The sequence below is a fragment of the Bombus fervidus genome, chromosome 3 (assembly GCF_041682495.2).
Source record: "Bombus fervidus isolate BK054 chromosome 3, iyBomFerv1, whole genome shotgun sequence".
Lineage (NCBI taxonomy): Eukaryota > Metazoa > Arthropoda > Insecta > Hymenoptera > Apidae > Bombus > Bombus fervidus.
The window spans coordinates 6,612,654-6,635,506 of NC_091519.1; positions in this window are offsets into that span (position 1 = coordinate 6,612,654).

Consider the following 22,853-nt stretch of genomic DNA (forward strand, 5'->3'; position numbering starts at 1 on the left):
ACCGGCTGTTACAAAATAATAACAAAATATTTTTAATTGAAAGGTGAAGACGGGACAAAGAAAGTGGTGAAACCTCAACTTTTTCGAATATTTCGAAGTGACATATAAGACATTTTAGGTAAAGAATGTAATATATAAGTACTTAAATGCTATCCATGATTCGATAGTTCACTCTCGCCGAACTATTTCAACAAGTCAGGTGCTGGATGTGTAAGGTCAAGTGTAATAATAATCGTCCTACTATCTAAATTCGTGTCTACTAATAAGTACAATATACACAGAGAAAAATGGCAATTATATAGAAACTTCATATACTTATACTACCGTTCAAAAGTATCCGGGCACTTACGTAGGTTTGAAAAAATATAGCTGCAATGATTTCACTCTTTATAATTACAGAGCAGCTTTAAAAGTCCATATACAATATATAAGGCCATAAATCTTGTAGGACTTGATCTTATTACTCGACAGGTTCTCTTACTCACAATCAGATTCCTCAATTTCTGAATTAGAATTCAGATTAAGAAAGAACTTCTAAAATTATGTTAAAAATCCTGAGATTAAGGTAAGCAAATGTAGGCTAAATATCTCAAATAATAAATGGATATATATATAATAATATAACATAATGTATCGTAGTAAATAGTAAAATATATTATTGTTATATTCTTTAATACATAATTTGTATTTATAGCTTGCTGATTTCATAAGAGTGATGGCGAATGTTGTTTCTAATTATTAACAGGGTATTAGTTTGTACACTTCCAACAAATTGACATATTGCTATTATAAATCGTCTGAAAAGTGCGGATATTTGTGAACGATAGTGTATATGAATGAATATGTGCATAAATAATAAACTTCTTCTTTAATTATAATTTTATTTTTTAAATTATACTTTTTCGTAAAATGTAATAATACAATTATATTGTTTCTTAAAACTTATAGGTTTTTCTTACTTTCACGATGGTTACATCTCTTATTTAAAATATTTAAAACATAAGTACATGGAGCATTACTAAGATTAAAACTAACTACATAAAAGGAATGCTATATAATGTATGTTGTAACATTTTTCTAATACATCTGCAGATAATATACGCATTTCATACACATACTAAAATTTATCCGTGAAATGACATATTCCATTTTACTTGATTAACACATCTAGTGCTTTACTATCCTGTTTTTTATTCGCAATCCGCCAACGTGGCCGACTTGAACCTCTTAAACAATTCTGTGTGACGAAACAGCAATATCGAAGAACATGATTATAGTATGTCAAAGATAGATACGTCCCAAGCATAGTAATAACTATTTGAATTTCATTGATTGAGGTTGTAAACAAAATACAACAACAGGCTCTAATTATTGTTAAAAAAAGTCTGATAATCACAAGCTTAAACGTGTTCGTTCGTGGTGAACTTGACATGTTCTTAGTACATTTAACATTTTTCTGCATCTATCTATACTTATATGGGAATATTTACATACATGAAAAATTGAGTTTTTCTAAGTTTATTTATATTTCAATAACAATTAGATAGTGAAATAAGTATACATAAAGTAGAAAGCAAAAGGGAAGATTCTTATAAAGAAAATGTATATACATTATCCTTTTTCAATAACTGCTTTAAACATATGAAAAATTACTTCAGATTAGAAAATATTTTATATCTTTGGAGATAATAAATGATAATGATTACTTAATATTTAAACTGAAATTTTGTATATTAATTACACAAGTGCAACATTTTTAAATTAACACTTCCTTAATTGGAGAAATTTGGTTAAAGATTTCTTCCTGAAAAGATCTTTCAATTTTCTTAACGTCATTATTTTAAATGTATAATTTAAAGCTAAATAATTGTTAAATAAACATATGATCTCTGGTCAGTTTCAAATAATTTGTGTTATACGTTAGCCTTTCATGGTATATGATAATTCGTGTACGGAAACTTTCCAAATTTGTTTACCGCATACATATGCAATTAGCAAAATAACATGTTCGAAATAGGATGACAGTGGTAGAATGCGGAAATAAAGGCCACGATAAGCTCATTCCAAAACATCATTCGTTAACGTTACTAAAATGAAGACAAAAATACACGAACGTTACGCATGATCGGCACCGAAGGATAAATTCCCAAGTGGAGCTCGTTATCTTCTCGCGTCGAGTGACGTATGAAATTGTATTTAGCCCTTTTCCTTCGTTCCTCTTCCACGATCACGTTCCATTAATCACAGCGGAGGCCTTTTACGAAGGGTACAATCAATGTTTCTCGAAATGAGTAATTGTTGGCTGTATTGCTCGTAAACAAAAAATGATAATTTCAGTTTAATTGCACTCAGAACAGTGAGTGAAACGCGGCGTATCGATTGATTACATATGTTTATGCACGTTCGGGACATATATACATGTACATATAAAACCAGAATGCGAAAATATGGATTGTTTTATACTGAGCAACTCAGGACTATAAATATTGTTACACGACCAGTAGTATAGTGAATATAGCTATCATAGTACATTTTTATCTTCATAGGGAGTATTCAGCGACAATTTCGCAGAAATTCATGAAACTTCCTGAATATATTCTTCATGTTCTATAATCATTTATTTACAATTATTTTTTACAATAATTCTTTACGATATGCAATATAAGAATCTGTTTGGGAGTACGTGTCCAGAGTATGAACTTTCAAAAACGTGTTTCCCATTTAATCGATAACCCGAATATCGCGATACTATTGGCTCTGACATTCCACACTGTAACTGTCAGATATTCGCAACAATATTAGAGCTATAGAAATTGCGGATACAATCATTATGTAATCACAAATCAGTTAATTACTTTGGTGTGAATGATAGTAGCAGAAAATATGTTAAGCCTAATTGGGAAGTACTTCTTGTACATCTGTGTGTATTTAATTTTGTAATATCGTATTAACGTATATTATTATCATAATAGACAATATATAAATATACCATTAGCTTGTAATAAGTAATAATGGATAAAGATAATAAGTATAATAAGTTAAAATGGATATGTAATAATTATTATATTTATTAACATAATTTATACTATCTTTGTAAAACGATATATACGTAGCAACATACATAATAACTTTTATGATATGATCGATCAACAGACCGAATAGCAGTGCACATTTATAGTAAAACTTAATTTTTCAAAATTTTTGTGATAAATGATTTTGTCTCAAAAAAAAAAAGTTACAAACATTTCTAAAGGATTAAAAACATTTGCAATATCACATGTTATCTTTCGTTCGTACTACTTCACAACATTTCAAAATTTTGATTTGCTCTTTGTCATATATCTATGTATCAACTTTCATTGCGATATTATCGGATGATAACATATGTTTGTTATGAAAAAATTCTTCCTTTCGATATTATTAGTCTCTTTATTTTTGATCATTTAGCAAATGTATTTCATCCTTGTTGCTATGATTCAGTGTTGTCTAAAAAATATTAATTGTGAATTTCATTGTAAACATTAGCTTTTAATTCTTTACTTTGTTCACTTAAATCGATATTTATAGCGCATATTTTAATATTTCGTATTTCAATTTTTAATTGCTGATAAAAACAGAATTCTGTGAGCGGAATTTATTATGAGAAATTTAAACGTAAGATTGATTAAAAACTTTACTATACCCTGTATAAATAGTTACAAAATTTTAACTCAAAGGTATACCATTAACGTATTACACTGAAAATTTCAAAAATCTAATGTTTCATTGTTGTTTTGCGACATTAGTGTTTCTAGCAAATTATGTGTTAATTATGTGTAAATCATGTCTTTTCAGTATGATCACATACACCTGCTCTCGTTAATTAAAGCTTGTAATAGCCTACGTAAATATATCATACAAAAGGATTGGTGCATACATATGAATATCATGCATATAAATGTAAATTCAGGCAACTTTGCCAGCTACAAGTAACTTTATTATTAGCATGAATACGTGATCTTAAACTTTATAAATCAAAGTGGCAACGTAGTTGCGAATATGCCATTTTCTTTTCAATTAATTTCTTGTAATTAATTTCTCGATAATATCAAGTTACTTTGAATAAATATCAAGTTTACTCTGAATAAATATCACTTCGTCATAATATTATTCATGTATTCCTTTATTTTTATCTATTACTATATAATAATAAATCATTACACGTCTATTTAAATATTACTATAGTTATTACTTAGCGAATTACTCCGATATAAATCATCGAGCTATGAATATTGGTATTATATATAAAACAATACATATACATCGTCCATACAGACATATGAGAAATGATATTATGGTATAAGACCACGTGTATATAAATATAATAAAAATAAATAATTTTTTAAGTTATTTTATCTTCGATCATGCAAAATGCGAAATGTGGGATTCTTGGAGTAAAGCCGTTAGATTAATCAACGAAGGACGGAATATTAACTGCTTGGCGTACATAGTCATATGCAATAGTTCAAAGCAACCGAAGTCGAGAATGTAATTTCACAAGGTGTTTGTGCGAGATATCTGAAAGTGCAATAGTAGTTTCCAACATGAAATAAATGACAGTCTCCATAAACGGCGTTTTGGGTGAGTTTCATACTAAAGCAACTGTAGAAATTGAAATGCAATCAAGCCGCACCCATCCGTCCATTCATCTATCCAATATATCGTCGAAACACTAAATAATATGTCTTTTATATTTTTGAGATTATACCACGACGTGAGCGCACGTACCACTAATTGGCGGACGACTGTGTTTCACTCAAATCGAACTCCAGCTACTGGCTATGGAAATTACCACTTTCACGAGTAATTCTGTGAAATCTTTACCGATAGCGGCAAAGATTTCACAGAATAATGTATTATATTACTTTTTATTATTATACAATTTGTATTTAATTCGACAGTAAACACTTAACAGCAGTATGCAATTATTCAATTTTCAGTTAAAGTAACTAGATCTTTAAGTAATGTGAAATATGTACGAAACATTGTCGTCAATTATAGTTGGAGAATGAGAGTATTCTCATTAGTACTTAAAAAAACTTTACACACAAAAAACATTGAATTAAGGAACTACAAAGATTCATTTGAATCTATATAACTAAACAATAACTTTAGTCCTCTTTAATGCCTCTCTTATTTTTACATATGTAAGAAACACTGCAAAATGTACAACAAGAAAAAGCTTCTAAAAGGGAAGTAATAATAAATGTACGAATCTCACCCATATCAAAATTATTACTGTCCCATTATATATTATATATTATAATATTATTATTATATTGTAGTCCCATTCATGTTCTTACAACTTTCGTAAACAAAATTTCTCTGTAGCTCCAAAAATATTGGTGATATCTAAAATGGAAAAAATTATTGCTTAACGCTGTTTTTTCTTTAGTTATTTGTTTAAAACGCCCTCGAAAAGAGTAAAATTACAAACAAATATTATTTTTTATAATTGTTTCGTTCAAATACAATTATATTCATATATTAAAAATAATTAATAGACGTTATCAATAAATATTTCACCAATTGGAATATACAAGTTTTCTTAGAGACTATCTTTATCGGGTAACTTTAAATAAGCAAAGCTAATATGTAATTACGAAATACATACGATAATTTAGATACGAATGAAAAATAATTCTCACTAATTTTTCCAATAATAAGTAACTTATATATGAGATATTGTAAACTATCGATATTTGTTATTGTATATATTTACTGTACCTTAAAAAAGAGCAACATAAATTCCCAACTGTGAGATCATTCGAAACTGTAAAATTTCGTTATCAATGTAGCTCTGAAATTAATTAGGTAATTGGTACTTCGAACGGAGCTTTCTAAAAAAAGACACTTCATTATTAATGCATTTATTGCATGGTAACTAAAATTCAAGGTACATTCAAATATACAATTGCTGTCGTAGAGAGTAACATCTAATTATTCAATAAAACTTTTGAATGTAATCTCGTATAATGATTTCAGAGAACGAATGCGTTCACAGGACGACAAATTGCGAATTGAAACCGATTGCAAAGTTAAACGTCCCCTGTAATTTGTAATGAAATCTCAGGATCCTCGAAAACACGCACGCTCATACGTGTCGCTCGTTAATTTCGTTTTGGAGCAAGTATACGGGAACTTTCGCGTGCAAATATAAATCTCCGCTCTCGAGATTGAAATTTTCCCATAGAGATCGGTAGGTGAACGCGCAATCGCGTTCAGAACCTTCGGGCAAATTGCGATCATTAGTCTCCCGCTTCTCCGATTGTAATGAAATAATTGCCAAGGCTGGCATGGGTCGTGTGCACCAGCACAGCTGCCGATTTCGGTCGATTCGCAGGAGGTACACGATGCATAATGCGTCGGCGAAAAAATAACGACCCAATGAAAGTTGTTCATTCGCGAATTCGATTGTGAAAGAAAGAAAATTAATGTCAGAAACACTCGTCGAATACGATTGGCCTCGTTTCGATTTGGTCAGGCTTGCGGTTCATCTCCTTCTGGTATCATTTACGATGAGAAAATTTCCATTTCAATAATAATGAACGCGAGATTACATAACAACTGATAATCAGGAACACAAATGATTTTCAATAATGAGCAATGTTTGATTTCTCATTCAAATAATTTAGGTAAAAGCTTTTAATTGGCTTTAACAAGTTTTTGTTCGACATCGTACGCTATGGACGTGATTAATTGTTTCATCGTTACCTATTAGGTGACTGTTTTATAAAAACATATACAAGTGATGCGAAAGATATGAATCGTTATACTATGTTATAAAAGTATTAAAAATACATACTCATATAACTTCAATATATTCTTCAGCTTACCGTAACAAATTAAATATTGGTATTAAAATCTAGATGATCAGATACGGTAGTAAAATCCTTGATGTAAATGAGAAATGATTCCTCGTGTAAACATAAACTAAAATTTTTAATTAAATTTTGTTATTTGAGCTATCGAGTACGTACATATACCAATACTTATTGTGACTTTAATCGTCTAAATATTTCTTTTGTCTATAATTACAAATAAGTTTGTGTTTCACCTAAATCCTATTCCAAATGTTGTATTTACCGTACTATTTTAATTATTTATTTATAAACCTTTACTAACATATGATCAGATTTCATCACATCTGTAACATTTAATTTCTCCAAAGAACGATAGTACTTGTACATTTGAGCTTATGAAAGTAGTATATACGTGCACGCGTATTTGATGAAACTTTAAACCCGTTTGTCTCAGAAATGGAGCTTTGTGTGAACAAAAATTTATTGTAAAATTTTAGCTTGATCTTGGTTGGGTTCTCGGTTATACTACGAGTCTTTTTATGTTCTGTGTATACGTATTTGAGGTAGACTTTTATTCTTTCATCAATTATGTACGAATATATGTAGACAAACTTTTTTTTTTTTTTTTATCGTGGGGAAATCCTCATGGACACTCGGCGCTGCGTAGCAACGACCGTGTAGTGTCGGACTCCTACCGACTAAAACCCCACGGTGGTCATCCCGACGTTCGGAGGTGCACCCGGGGTCTCTTGCGAATCACTACCGAGTGCAGCCTCGTCGTCTATCTCCCTGCCGTTGTAGTTGTCTAGGGAGGCATCCCATATGTAGACAAACTACTTACTATCTTTTAGGATATTCTTCCTTTTCAATATCTCCTACAATCTAGACTTTTAACACATTAAAAAATGAAATATGTATTCATGTTAGTTTATTAGAATAATACTATGTTCATTGCAAATTGTACAAGTTTTAACTATAAATTATGATCATGTATCAAGTCTAATTCTAAAAAAGTTTCTCTAAAAAAAAAAAAGCAGATTTGTATTACTTCTTAACGTAAGTTCCTATATTTTACTTCCGACTTCTATTTCGGGATTTTTGCAATAATAGGTACAACGCTTTTCATAAATATGAGGATTCTTTTCTTAAATATCTTCGCCTTCTTATTACCTTTTTGTAATGTTGACCTTTCTTAACGTAATAACTTGTAGTAAATTTACTTAATTTGATAGAAACCTTGGAGTGAAATCGTTTCTGCAAAGCGGAGCTGTATCGTGTGCACCGAAAGAAATAATTGCCACTGAGAAAGTTGGTTGTCTTTTTTGGCATGTTATTTTGAAATAAAAGCTCCCTTTAGGTAACGAGTGCATTTAGAATTTTAAATTCAACAGAATCTTCATTGCGTGTTACAACTAAGGAAAAGAAACAGATATTTCATGTGCGGACATCAGTACTTTTCATGCCATGATACTTACGTTTTGCTTCGTTTCCTACGTGTCAACATTTAACTAGCGGGTATCAGTTACGTGAACTAAACTGAGCAAATTTTTTTATGTACATAAGTAAATACTTGTAGTTCGTTAACACCAGTTAGAGGCATTCTGAGACTACTTTCGATGTTCGAGTGCACGTGAATCCATATACAGTAGTTATAAAACGAGGAAGTTCCTGTTCTACAATCGGAAGTTCCTGTCCTGAGTTAGAAAGTTAATCAGTACGATTTTACTATTTATTCACTGACATATTTGTAGGTAATGTACACTTGAATATGGTAAAGTTATAGAGCAAGACAGTAAGCATTTATAAAAAGTTCAGCAGAAATACAACAATATATACTTTGTTTGAAATCGTTGCTAATGTTTGAGGAGTTTCATAGATTCTAACTAATGCTAATGAGAAATTATTATATTGTAAGTGTTGTGATATTTCACCTTATGATTAGATAATTAACTTTCTATAGTAGACAGTACGTGTCCAATCAGTATTTTTTCCCAAGAATTAAATTATCAAAATCACAACTGAAACTAAAAGTAAAATTATTATATTGAGTCAAGAAATCTTAACTATCAGGGTTATAGTAGAAAAACTAAAATTATCAGATCGCGTCATGCGATGCATTATGAAATGACGCAAAGAAACGCAAGAGAGACTTGAAAGTAAAAGCGATGTCTCAGAGGAATATACACTTGTATCTCGAGAAATTCAAGGAAGATTAAATATTATTACCTATGAAATTCCATTATCCGGAAGTATCAGGAAGCGTAGACTGATAGTTACTTAATTGTGTGGTCGAAGTACGACAGAGAAAAGATTCTCAAAAGGACAAAATAGGAGGAAAAAGCTATACGATAAAAAACGTGAAAATTGGATCTTAAAATTGGAAGAAACGCTTCCTGGAATAGCAATTTTAGTTATTTCATACAAATAAAAGAATTTTCGTAACGACGGAAATAATATTACAATTATATATACATATCATACTCACAGTTAAATATAGGTGGATTGAAAATGTTTTTTCTTCCAAGGATTGAAATGTAAGTTGATGATAGTATACCAAAATACTTAAAAAGAATATGAGTATATCGTTCTACACCATGATATCAGATTAGTAATCCGAAGTAATCTATCAAATAGCTCCTGATTCTATGATATTAACATCGTAAACCGTATCAGAAATAAAGATTTCAACACAGTATTTCATACTCCATACTCAGACTCTCATATCTACGAGATTAGCTTAATATTAATATCACAACATAGGAAACATAGAGCAAACTACGATAAATATGTATACTAAATAGATGTGGTATCAAAATATAATATGTATAATATAGAGTACAACATGTGAGATATATGTAAAACACATTGTACTCTTTGCAATGCCGGAAGGCAAGGAATAAATAAAACGCAAATTATTTGTTATATGTAATGTACCATAAAAGACCCATTAAAAAAAAAAAAAGAAAAAAAGTAATATAGACAACACGAATATAAAATAATCCAAATCGATAACTTTGAATAAAAATAGCTCAATAACCCAAATCTCCTTATTTTTTTATACTTACATGTACTAATTTAAAATATACAAACGCTCAAATACATACATCACATTTCATCTGTTCATATCTTTTTCAAATTTCCTTGTTATCAAGCGAATGTTCCAAAACTTTTGGCCGAAATACATACATACGTATAAGTTTAACTTGTCTGTTATTTATTCCTTTACAGAGGAATGTCGTTTAACGAGAGAGCAACCAGAATGATCAAAAACAAGTCTGGTTGAATTCACTAGTAGTTCCACTTTCCTTCAAAAAAATTATTTTCTCAATTAGGAAAATATTTAAATATATGTATAGTTCCACTTTTTGCGTAATCTTATACATATGTACATGTATACAGTAGCAAGCTCCGATCTCTAGCAATCATAATATTATTCAGTAGAACGGATTGCCAGTTTTTTTACAGTCTGTCACTAGTTTAATTTCTTAAGTTTAATAATATATTTTAATGTTACGATATCTGCTTTAAATTAAAGATAATAATGACGAAGACTAACTACTTCACTAGTAATAATATGTTATATAAATATTTAATAATTAATAAAAAATTAATAAATAATTAATAAATAATAAATAATAAAATAATTCTGATTATGACTAGTTGTAGTAATATATATAGCATGTACAGTAATATGCATAAATATTTCGAATTGTTTTTCGCTATTATTGGAAAACTTTAAACTTTATACTGTATTTTAAAGGATACATTCTGATACATAGTAATAATTTTAGATGTAACCACAAAGAACAGGAATAACCGCAAGTTAAATTACATAGATAAGCCAATTACAAATGACAAATGAACGTTTTTATAATAGAATAATTTATTGCAATCGCATAAATTATCCAAGTTAAACAATTGAAGAAATATTAGTTTATGATATGTAGTCTTATGGTATTCATTCTATACAAATACACAAAATGTATATTACACCAAACATGTGTTTAGGATACAAGTAATAAATTTATTATACCTTTAATATATTACAAAATATATAATACGTAAAGTATTCGAAGTATGAGCATGTAATATGTTTATAATTCCCGATTCATGTAATACACAATTGGATCCTTTTTCAATCTTTGTATTTAATTTACATATAGTGTACGTTTCCTAACTTACTCTTTAAAAATGCTATCTGTGAACATCTAGAAATGAAAATTTTTCTGTTAAAATATTATTTCGTTACCAAAGAATGTAGAACTTTTCATATACTTCTTTTCTCTAATTTATATATCTTCTTACCTTTGGGATTTAGAAAATCTTAAATCCATCTAAATTATTAATTAACTACATCCTAATCAGCTAATAGAATAAAAAACAATAATCTATTTGGCAAATTTTTTCAATTTTTATCGTAAGATTAATTTATAATATTCTAAAATACTTATATGTATGCATATAGTATTTTTATATAGAAACTGAAGGGAGAAAATATCCAAATGTTTCAAAAAAACAATCTATTTAACAAGTTCTACCATTTTTAGTGAAAATGTAATTGTTAACATCGTAAAATGTTCAGTGTCAAATGTGTATAGTATCTTTGCATTTAAATTAAGAAGGAAAATTATTCAAAGATTTTGAAAAATATAGTAACAAGCATTCGTACTTGTTCTAAATTCTTCAGAAGAATTCACACGGTGCGACTTATAGCGGCGGCGCGGCACGGCGTGGCGCGTCGGTGTCGCGACAAGCGACAGCAATATTAATCGAGTATTCAGGATCAGGATCAGGATGGCACGTGTGTTTCGTGGCGAGCCATACACAATGCACGTACGCTTTCTGGCACGCGTATCGTTGGTCAGTCGGTGGGGGAAGATCGGCCGAAGGGCTATGGAAGCAGGCCCCGAGATAAAAAGGGGAGGAAAAAGGAGGCCGGTTCGCGTAGCTTCCCCGCGTCAAGTTTTCTTCCGTTCACCACGAGTCGCCGCTTGGGAACACGCCAACATCTTGCCGTGATTCGGGGCGAAAGGGGCTCGATAGTGTGCGTACGTATGTAGTAATGCGCCGGATTCTTTCGGTTATATTTTATACCCGTCCGCTTAGGAGGGAAAAAGAGCGAAGAGGTCGCGTGAGACGAAGGCCGAACAATGCAGTGGCGTAGTCTTGAAACACAGACCCATTAGTGATAAACTTTGTCAAACCTGTAATACTTGCTTGTAATATGCCAATTTCTTCTGTACGAAACTTGCGATGTTGGTTGAACATTTATTTGTAACTCGTAAGAATATCATAGATAATGAATAAATGAAAATGAATGCCTATATATGTTAACAGTATATGTCGTACATTGCAATAATTTCATTAATTTTATATTGAACTTCTTGAAAGCTACGAAAACGTGTTTTTAAGTGAATTTTATTATAGCGTTGAAAAAGGAAAGATGTGATTAAAATCTAACTTAGGGTCGAAAGGTACTTATAGACACATATTGTCAAGTACTATATGAATAAATATTGTTTTAGAAATTTCATCTGTGTTGTCTGTATGCATTACTTCCTCTGGTAGTTGAGTGACAATTTACTAGTATCGTTGCCAACAGCAGACTGAAAATCACATATTGTCGAGCCATACGTTTCAGCAATATTTCAAATGTTGGCGTATTTCTTGCGTTACATAGAGATTAGTTTTTTTATAAAAACACGTTTCTTACCATGTCGATTGCTATTATTGCTTATTTTTAGGGTCCACGAATGATACGTTACTGTAGATAGAAGGAAAGAAAAAGAGAGGAGAACCAAGAGAGCGGGCAGGTGCACGCGTTTCATTTCGTGTTCCGGCGAACAGCCTCGGTTTCGTCCTAAAGGCGCAGTGGGATTCGACTGTTCGCGATTTTATCCTGAATCGCCTCATATGCCAAATCTCACATTCGATAGAATAAAGGGGCGCGGTTTGAATAAGCATAACAGTGTATCGTTTCTCCCGAAACAGTTTCATGGATTAATAACGAAAGAATTCTATAATTCGTTCCATGTAATAGCCAATTCTGGGATATATCAGTTGAGATTTGTTTTAACTTTTAACACATGCTTATTTACGATATCTGTCTTTAATAGAGTTGATATGAATTAATATATCACGACTTCGCTATTTCAATTGCAATTTATACAAATTATTGTTTTACTAATTAACTACTAGATAGTCTGTAAACTAGATATTTTACAAATATTTGTCAATAAAAGCTATTTTTACATTTGTACATTGTTTATTGTATATTACAAGAAAAAAAGGTATCCGTGTGTATCTCACGGTTTCCTACAAAATTTTAAAAATTAAAGTTACTGCAGCGAGTAAATTAGGACCTCCTAAATTCTTGTTGACGTGGGGCACGTGAAGAGCTTTCTTCCCGTACTTCTTTTTTCAGTACAATCAAGTTCCGAAAGGGGGATCCGTATGAAAAATTCGTATTCGCTTAAGCGGACACAGGTGCATGGGTTAACGAGCGCAGTTTTACCTTCTGCCAGGTAGAATAAAGGGACAACAGAAGAAGTAGTGGAAAAAGGGGAGGATAAATAAGAAAGGAAAATATAAAGGAACGGAACAGAAAAGCGAAAGAAATAGAGAAAAAGAGAAAGAGACGGAGAGTCATAAGAAAGGGAAGATATTAGAAAGCGGCTAGCAGTGCAAAAGGATAGGAAAAAATGACGATGTCGATAGGAAGAAAAATAAGAATGAAAAGGGAGGAAATAATGTATCAAAATGAAGATACGTAAGTAAACTAAGACAGAAGAAAAAGTTAAGGTAGAGGCAGATAAAAAAAGTAGCATTCAAGGGAATGAGAACTAAGGAAGAAGAGAAATAAACATGGCCAATGACCCCATAAAGAAAAGATGAAATTTTGCACGAAGAGAAGGAACAGAGGCATTATTATCAAACGTCGAATATTACTGTCAGGAACAAAAAATCGCGAATGATACACGGCGAAAATGAGCCGACATTAAATCGAGTGGACGCTCTGCGAACGCGTGCGTGCCAAAAAGTTGAGGCATTTACGGGCTCCAGAGGACGAGGCTCCAATTAAATGACTGGAGAAATCGAGAGGAGACGTGTGCGATGCGTTTAGCTCGCATTCGTGTTGTGGCCAGTATATTTCTGTCTCAGAAGTAATAACTTTGCCAATTAGAGAATAAAATTTATTATTTCGCTAAGATATATATTACGCATATACGTACCTAGAACGGATGATAATTGTTTCAAGTTTCATATTTGATATTATCGTATTATACTTTTGTTATAGATTCATATTGTGAAATTCATAACTTTATTTAAGAGGCGATTACATAATTCTTTTGGTACATTATTAAGTTCATAAGATTTACTTGATATATGAAAGAAGCATTCATAAATATTTGTGTGAAAAGATGTCTTACAAAATTTGAGAACATAGTATCGATGATCCTGTTAATTTCTTGTTTTTATGCGTGTTGTATTTTTTATTATATAATATTTGTTAGAATAAGTCTTACAGGTATTGACCAATAAAAAATGAAATTTGTGTTCCTTGAGATCACATTTCATTCTCTGTAATATACTATCCTTTAGAAAAGTTGATTGTCCTTCATAACTAAGAAATATCGCATTATTGCATAATTAAATCAAATGCTTAATTATAATTTCTCAAATTATCATTTAATCATTTAATAAAGTCTTAATAAAGTTTTAATAAATGACGTACACTCTGCATTGTTTAATAAGAAATATTCCTTGAAAAATTTATGTACTTATAATCATTTATGGATCATCATAAATGATTTGTTAGTCTAGAAATGATTCGATTATGATTATGGAATATAATATCGGTAAGCGTTTTGCTACGTTATAGATATAAAAATGATATATGACTACAAACGCATAATTATAAATTATAGACTTTAATATTTGACAACCTAATATAAATCCATCACAAGTTTGATATGAGCAGTGAAATGAGATGTGATAACATCTTGAAATCATAACTTCATTACGTTGCTAGTAATAGGAATGAATTTCTGATAGGAATCCATTTCTAATCTAATATTATCTTAATGGTTCATGGAACATGAATTTATTTCCAACTATTTATACAGCAGAATTAAATTTAAGTTAAAGGAATGAAAGGAATGTTCATTGCTGATTATGTAACATGTTTCTTAGATATAAATTGAAACATTACACTATATAGTATGTACTATTAATTTCAATTTTTTATTTAAGATAATAAAAGATAATAATAGATAGAATTACACAAATACAAAAGAGAAATTCTATTTTCATATACTTAATATTTTCTGATAATAAAACATTTTTTAAAACCAGTTGTATATTTCATAATTAATACAATAATTTTCCTGTCATCCGATTTAAGGGAAAAGATGTTTCAACCAAAGATATATTTTGTTTATACCTATAATATTGTATATAGGGTACTTTATAGGATATTGTATATTGTATACAGGATATTGTATATAGGGCGTATACTATGACCGTTTTCTTAAGCTTACACATTTTCGTAATATTAATGTGAGCAATATATAAAAGATTGATTCCTCTGCGGTGTAGTTTCAAAAAATACATACAAAAATACGTTATATTCGAGATTGGTTCATGTATATTCGGAGGGAAAGAAGAGAGAAAAGATTCTTACGTCTGCAGATTTAGCTCGATGAAATACGGTTTGTCCAATTAAGTCGCGATAAGATCATCGCGGTCCTGGGTGGCGAGTTTTAAAACGACTTCATTAGACTACCCATAAAATTCATTGGCCCGTTGTGAAATGAAAAGAAGACCTGATGCTCATGGAAAGGTTAAAGGGACAGGTGCCGGCATACATCGTACATCACTTTTAAGGCACCAGGTATCTCTATGCGGGAAACGTCTCGATTTCCACACAAAAAGAAATGTTTAGGCTTTATTAGAAGCGACATACCAGTCTCTGAAATTCCGATATAAGACAGAATTCTTGCGCGTGCGTTCATTATCAGGCGTTGAACTCTCCATTTTTACGAACCCTTCGAATCGAACGGAAATTTTATTACATCTACGCACTGTCCAAAAAGATGACGAGCTTTCGTTAGTATAGATCGAATAATAAAATAAGAAATAACATTTAAACATCAATTATTTTTCTCTCGCGTGGACCTGCGTATTAAATTAAAATTAAAAGACGTTAGTCTAACATTTATAGATCATTTTTTTGTAACTGTAGTTGTTCCTAGATACTTCCCGGTAATTTATGTGAAAAAAAATAGTCACATTTATGATGTTTTACAGAAAAATTAAATTAAATCTAGAGTATTTAATTATAATGTAGTATGCTATATCAAATGAAGATCTTCATGTTTAATAATATATATATAATATATATATAATATATATATATATATATATAGTGATGATATAGTGATAATATGTAGTATTAATGTAGATAATATATACTATCAACATGTATCAAATTTTCGTACAATACGTAAAAAACAAGCTTCTTTTTGTTTCTCACATGAAAGAACGTAATTTTACTCTGTTAAATATATATTTCAAATGTTTTATACTTACTCCGTCTATTATCACCTATTGCAATTTAATTAATATCATTTAAGAAGATACATATTTTTATTTGCCTATGTCTTTTTATTATATAAAATTACTCATAAAATTATGAACTCATTATCACAAAGTAAGTCATTTATTATTTCTAATTTCAAGAATTTTTATCGGTATTAATATAAAAATTGCTGTATATTTTTACAGCATACATAATCTAATACATCGACTTACTCACCGAAAGAGATAAATGCAAACTATTAGAAATAACTGATTCGCGTAATAAGTGAAACACATTTTCTACGTGCAATATTTACTTGTAGCAGGTTCCCTGATTTGTTAGGAACTTTCAGTTTCTCGTCGAACGGTAACACTTTCCATTTTCGCAGAGATAAAATACGTATGTCTATGTACGCAATATTCTTCATTATACTTCTTTAAGAATTCGATCCTGCATCAACCTATAGGATTATCGCATCAGTGAAGTATAGAAAATACAAAGATACGTGGGAATTCAGACGAATAGAGACGTTTCAACAAGGAATAATAATGCAGGTCGGTCGGACACGCGCCCATGAAGCTTCCGCGGTGCCGTTTATATCCAACCGGTCTCCGGCAAGCAACAAGCAACCTTTTTGTTCTTTTATTTCGGTGAAATGAGATCAAACAGCCGCCCATCGGCGAAATTCGTTGCCACCACAGCGAAATTCTGCATTGGCGGTCTGGCCTAATAAGACTTCGCTCGACCACCAACGGTTCACCATCACTATCTTTTCTGAAAAAAGGGATTTTGAACAGTTAAAAATCTCTTTTGTATCAAGCATAAAAATTAGAAGTTAGACATAATTTGCAGGACAGAGCAAAATGTTTTCTTGAAATTTGTTCTTGACAAATCTATCGTATCAAGTAGAGTTTATCCACTATTGTTCATTATTTTCAATCTATTATTGATTGATCAATTTCTATTAATATTTTATTCTTGAATTCTATTAAATTCTTTTCCTATTGGGCACTCTTAATAAATTACTCGTTTCATCAATATTTTAGCCTCTACTCTAACTCCTGTTTTCGACCAATTAGAAAAAATTAATAGTAGATATATCTGCTGACTGAAATTTAAAAAATGACGAATATATGTTTTTAACATATTTAATTTAAAAAATAACTATTATATTGTAGTTATATCTAAAATTTGTCAAGGCAAATTTGAACGAAAAACAGACGACAGCAAGGCAGAAAGAGAACGTTTGCAATATTTTGCGCACGGTAGTATGCAATATGATCGATCCTATCATGTCAGTTCAAATTTTCACTTTTCTAATTTTTGCTTATTCCTTTTAATAATGTACTATAATGTACTATTTGCAGGTCTTAGTCCGCTATACATAGGTAAAAAGACTTCGATAACGTCTTAATTGATTGACTGAACTTCTGATTTCAGAAACAGGTTAATCCACATATGTATATTAGAATATTTAAAAATTATTTTATTACACTGGATTGCCCGACATAGTAATATTTAGAGCAGCGTAGTATCGGGAAGATTGGAAATATAATATTAAAGAATTGTAATTTGGAGCAAGATAAAACAAAACACGATAAAAGAAAGTGAAAGATGCGTATAAGGAATCGGGAAGATAATTAAGAGAAAGCGCCCAATATGTAGAGACATAAGAAATGACGAATATCATAATATGACTGCGAAATACAACAAGACACGAAATATCTTATGAATCATGTGAACGAATACATATCTACTTTTTTTTAACATAAATTGCACCATCTATAAAATCTGATATTTCTTAGCGTTACGTTGCGTTGTGCTATCTTATGTTATACGCGATTCATTGCTTCACAAACTTCATTTATGGTTCCAATTAATAATTAATAGACTGTTGCGTTACAATAATCATTGTGTTCGTGTTATTCTATATTATCGTCGCATACCATTAATTACATAAAGTGTTATATAAATTACTTGAATTTCATAACTTATAGAAACTCATTGAACAAGATTTACACATTGAATAAAAATGTATCGTGCAACAGATATCTTCGTGATTGCTTCTAAGTTTGAATCAAGATAGTCATGGTTAAATTAATCTTTATTGCGCGTAAAACATGTTTATGACGATTATTCAGTGAAATAACGTAAAATGATTCCTCCATATATCGATGTACCAAATAGATATAGAAATGAAATTGTGAAAGATGAATTTTGAGTGTGAGAGAAATAGATAATGTAATTTAAGGTAAAATTAATTCAAGGATCATGAAAATATATGATAAAAATGATAATCATGGTTAAAGAGACAGGAAATGAATGAAAAATAATAATTTCGTGTACTTCTGTACACGTCAGTTAAAAGGGATATTATACGAAAAAAGAATAATTAATTCAAGCGCTGAGTTGAAAAGACTAGTGTAAAACGCAATAGAGAACATCATGAACAAATGAAAAGCATTAATTGCAGGAATAAGCTATCAAGGAAGAAAGTACGAGGAAGCAAATTGGAGAATAAATAATAATCTGCAACGTGTGAAAGAGAAATCGATTGAACGGAAGGTAAGTGAATAAGAGTAGGAAGAGGAAAGGGGTAGAAAGCTTGTACGAGAAGAAAGAGGTGGAGAACGTAGCGAATGAGCGGTGTGCAAGCGTTGGACGAGCGAAAGAGAAGGTCATTAGGCGACCGTGCACCGAACCGAACCCGCGGACCCCACACTTACCTTAATTATTTCCACATGACTCGTCGAAAATCTCGCGTGGTCCTCTAATGAATACTAATTTTGAACTGGGTCCGGCCAAATTTCAGACTTCTTACCAGCGACAGACAGTCTTTCATCGATTCCCGACAAAATTCGTCATTACGATTAAAGCGGCCAAGAACTCAATTTACCGTTACTTCATTCGCTACTTTCAAGCTAGTTAATTGCTCGTACTTCTCATCTGATTTCGCAAACATCTAGAGTTTTTGTAAGTTATTTCATAGAGTCGAGGATATAAACTTCCGCTTAGATTTTAATTAGGAACAATACAACGGTACCTACTAAAGAAATCAAGAAATTAAGAACTAAATGTAAAGTATTAGATATTATTTCATTTACTTATTTTTTATCATTTGAAAGTGAACATTCTGAACTAAACTGCATTTAGTTTTTCAAATATTAAACAAATGAAAAATAAAGAGGAGGAATTGAGAATTAAGCTAAAAGAAATAAACTATTTCATGTAAACAAGCTGCTATACAAATGAATGAAAAGACACAACGAAATCTTACAGGAACAGGAAAACAGAATGGGATGAAATTATAAGGAAGTATTTATTTGAATAATCTTTTTTACAAAAAAGATCTATAGCCCATAGATATACAGTACTTATAACATTAACCTAGGTAGTTTGATTTATTTCGATTACAGAACCTTTAAAACTTGACTCAAGTTTAAAACTTGATAGGAATAATTATCATAATTTTCAACGCTTCGCCAACTCTTGCTTCATTTCATCTATTTTGCTATGTTAACCAGTACGAATTCTGTGGTGTACACAAATCATGTTTCATGAGTGTGAAATGTGTGGTCGTGCTCCACTTTGCAATGCGTTCATTAACATTTCCACCTATCGTTCAAGGAAAGACACGCAATTACAGAAATTGGAAAGGGAAATAAAGAGAAAGGTGGAAGTTTACCGGTTTATTCGAACTTGTTTGGAGAATTTGACGACCCGTCGAAAAAGTTACATATTCAGAAGGTTGAATAAGATATAAGTATACTTATAATTAGTTGACGACGTATCATTATGCAAATAAATTCTACAGTAATCGTTAAAATGAATGTTTCAAAGTACGAAGAAGGAATATTATCTTCAATTCGTGCAAGTAGTATTTAATTTATATTTAATTTGTGAACTAATTAATTTAAGTTCATCGTATATTTTATTTCATTATTCATACTAATATGCAGTATAAAACTTGATTGATATGTGCCAGAGTAACGAATTAATATCTTGAAGAATATTATTAACATAAAAAATGATGGAATACTTATATTACGAAATAAAGTCCAGCAATTTTTAAAGAAGCAAAATTAAACATTAAATTTCTTTAATGTCTACTTGAAACTTGGCCTAAATTTAATTACGACAATTTATTTAAAATTGTTCAACCTGTTCAATATAAAATTTTTCAAAAATGTTAATACTAATGTTTATCAAATAATTGAATATACATTAAAATACTACAATTCATACAATCGATATAATACTCTGTCAAATATCTGTCTCATTTTGTTACAATCTAATCTTCTAGAAAATAACGATTACAATTGAAATAACAATATATATATCTTGTTGTTATAAGTTAAAATTAGATTTCAGATTCGATTTAATTAATGCAAATTTTGCCTCACATCTTTGAAAACTGACATTTTGACAAGCCTTCTGAAAGCACAGAGGATAGAGTTCACTACTCTCGAATCGATCAATTCAACGAAATGAGAAACGAGGCAAAAAGGGAAAAATAAGATGTAGGGACGTTCATGAAGATAGGAAGAAAAAGGAGAGTCAAGCTGAGAACCTGTCGGGCTGACGATACCTTGGGCAACGCACTGCTAATTATGCAAAATAAATAAAGGCACGTGCACTGCACATTCTTACGCCCTCTCTCGCGCCCCTTGTCTGGCCGATTGTCGGTCGCACGCGATTTCGACGGGCCGCAATTACCGAACTTGCGCTGTGTAGGAACAGAATTTCAGTCCCCCTACATTCTTTCTTTTCTTCGAATCGCTCTTCAATTTCCGTCTTACCGCCATACGACTTACGCGCCTTCTCTTGCTCGTCTTGTTTCGACCCTTCCGGCTAGATTTTCAAAACATGTGCGGTTCTATGTCAAACTCTATAGCGTTCCGAAAGAAATTAAGGTATACCGAAGCACGTGATGGCACGTGAAGAATAATCAAAGCAATGTATTCACCTATTTTTATTTTGTTTTCATTCTATAACAGGTTTGGACATTATTTAAATGACATATTTGAAAAGTGATTATTTAAACGATATATTATCTTATTTGGCAAGATATTCTGAAATAATATCTTGTATTAGAAAAGCGTTTTTTAAAATTATATCTCAAGCAATTTTTGATCTGCCTATTTCAATATTATTAAACTGTGTCAGGAATACGCAGTACGCTATTTATTGATTTAAGCTCAGATATATATTATTCGAGAGCAATTGAAATTATAAAACAAATATCGTTACCATGTAAAATAATTTGGCCATATCGTTTATAACTCAAATATGTGCAACAACAATATTTAAAATTCAAATTGATATCAAGTTCCAAATTATTTGCTACTTTATTAGAAAGAATTAACTAAAGTACAAAATTATTTATAAAAATGATTTCTTTCCCTATATTATTCCTAAAATAATAATAATAAAGCAATTGATCTATCTCATTATTTACAAATGTGATTTCTTTACTTTCATTTCAAATAAAATTTATCCAAACCTGTTCTATACCTATATGTATGATGTTCACGATATATGTATATAATATTATATAATATTATATAATATTAATTACAGATCAATTATCTTTTTGTTTATAGGTATATTTTTATTTATATTTGCAAACTTTTAGAAATTTCAAGAAACTTATTTATCCCAGTTTTAAATAAGTAAACATTTTCAGATGTTATTTGAGAAACTAACTATCCTATTATAGACAACTATTTTGTAATTCACTCAATTTAAACATAAAAACTACGTAGAAATGTATCTCTTGTCGTTGGGTTTTCAGTAAGACTAATTTGTTATAAATTAAGAAGAATAATTAAAATCGTTGAGGTTGCTTGTTTACCCAATTTCACATTTTTCCCATTACCAACGAGAAAATTAATTAATGAAAAAAATAATCACGGAAATGCATCGTCACGTTATATATTTAATTACGTTATAAAAATTTATGGAAGAAAGTTGATTAATCAGTATTTATATCTTTCGATCTGTAGATATAATCAAAATATACTCGATTTTTCATCCATTGCTCACACGTGAAACATTAATTATGATCCATGACGTTTAAAAAATTATTTAATTGCTTTAAAATATAACAAATATAAAGCACATACATAACTTCGGAAAATGAATAGAATATGTGAATTAAAACTGTGTAAATTATAATCATAATCAGGTGCTAAATCTTGACATATCTTAATATCTCATTTACTTAATTTATTTCTCTTTTCATCTATTTTCTTTAACTCCGCTTCGACTCCACAAACTTACCCTCATCTTTTTATTCGCTTTCGTACATCTTAATTCTTATTCTTCAACTTTATTCACACATATCATCTATAATTAGTTAGCTATATCTAGATCATTTAAGCCCTCTATTTGTCTGTACGCTTGTTTCCTATCTCATAGAATATACAAGA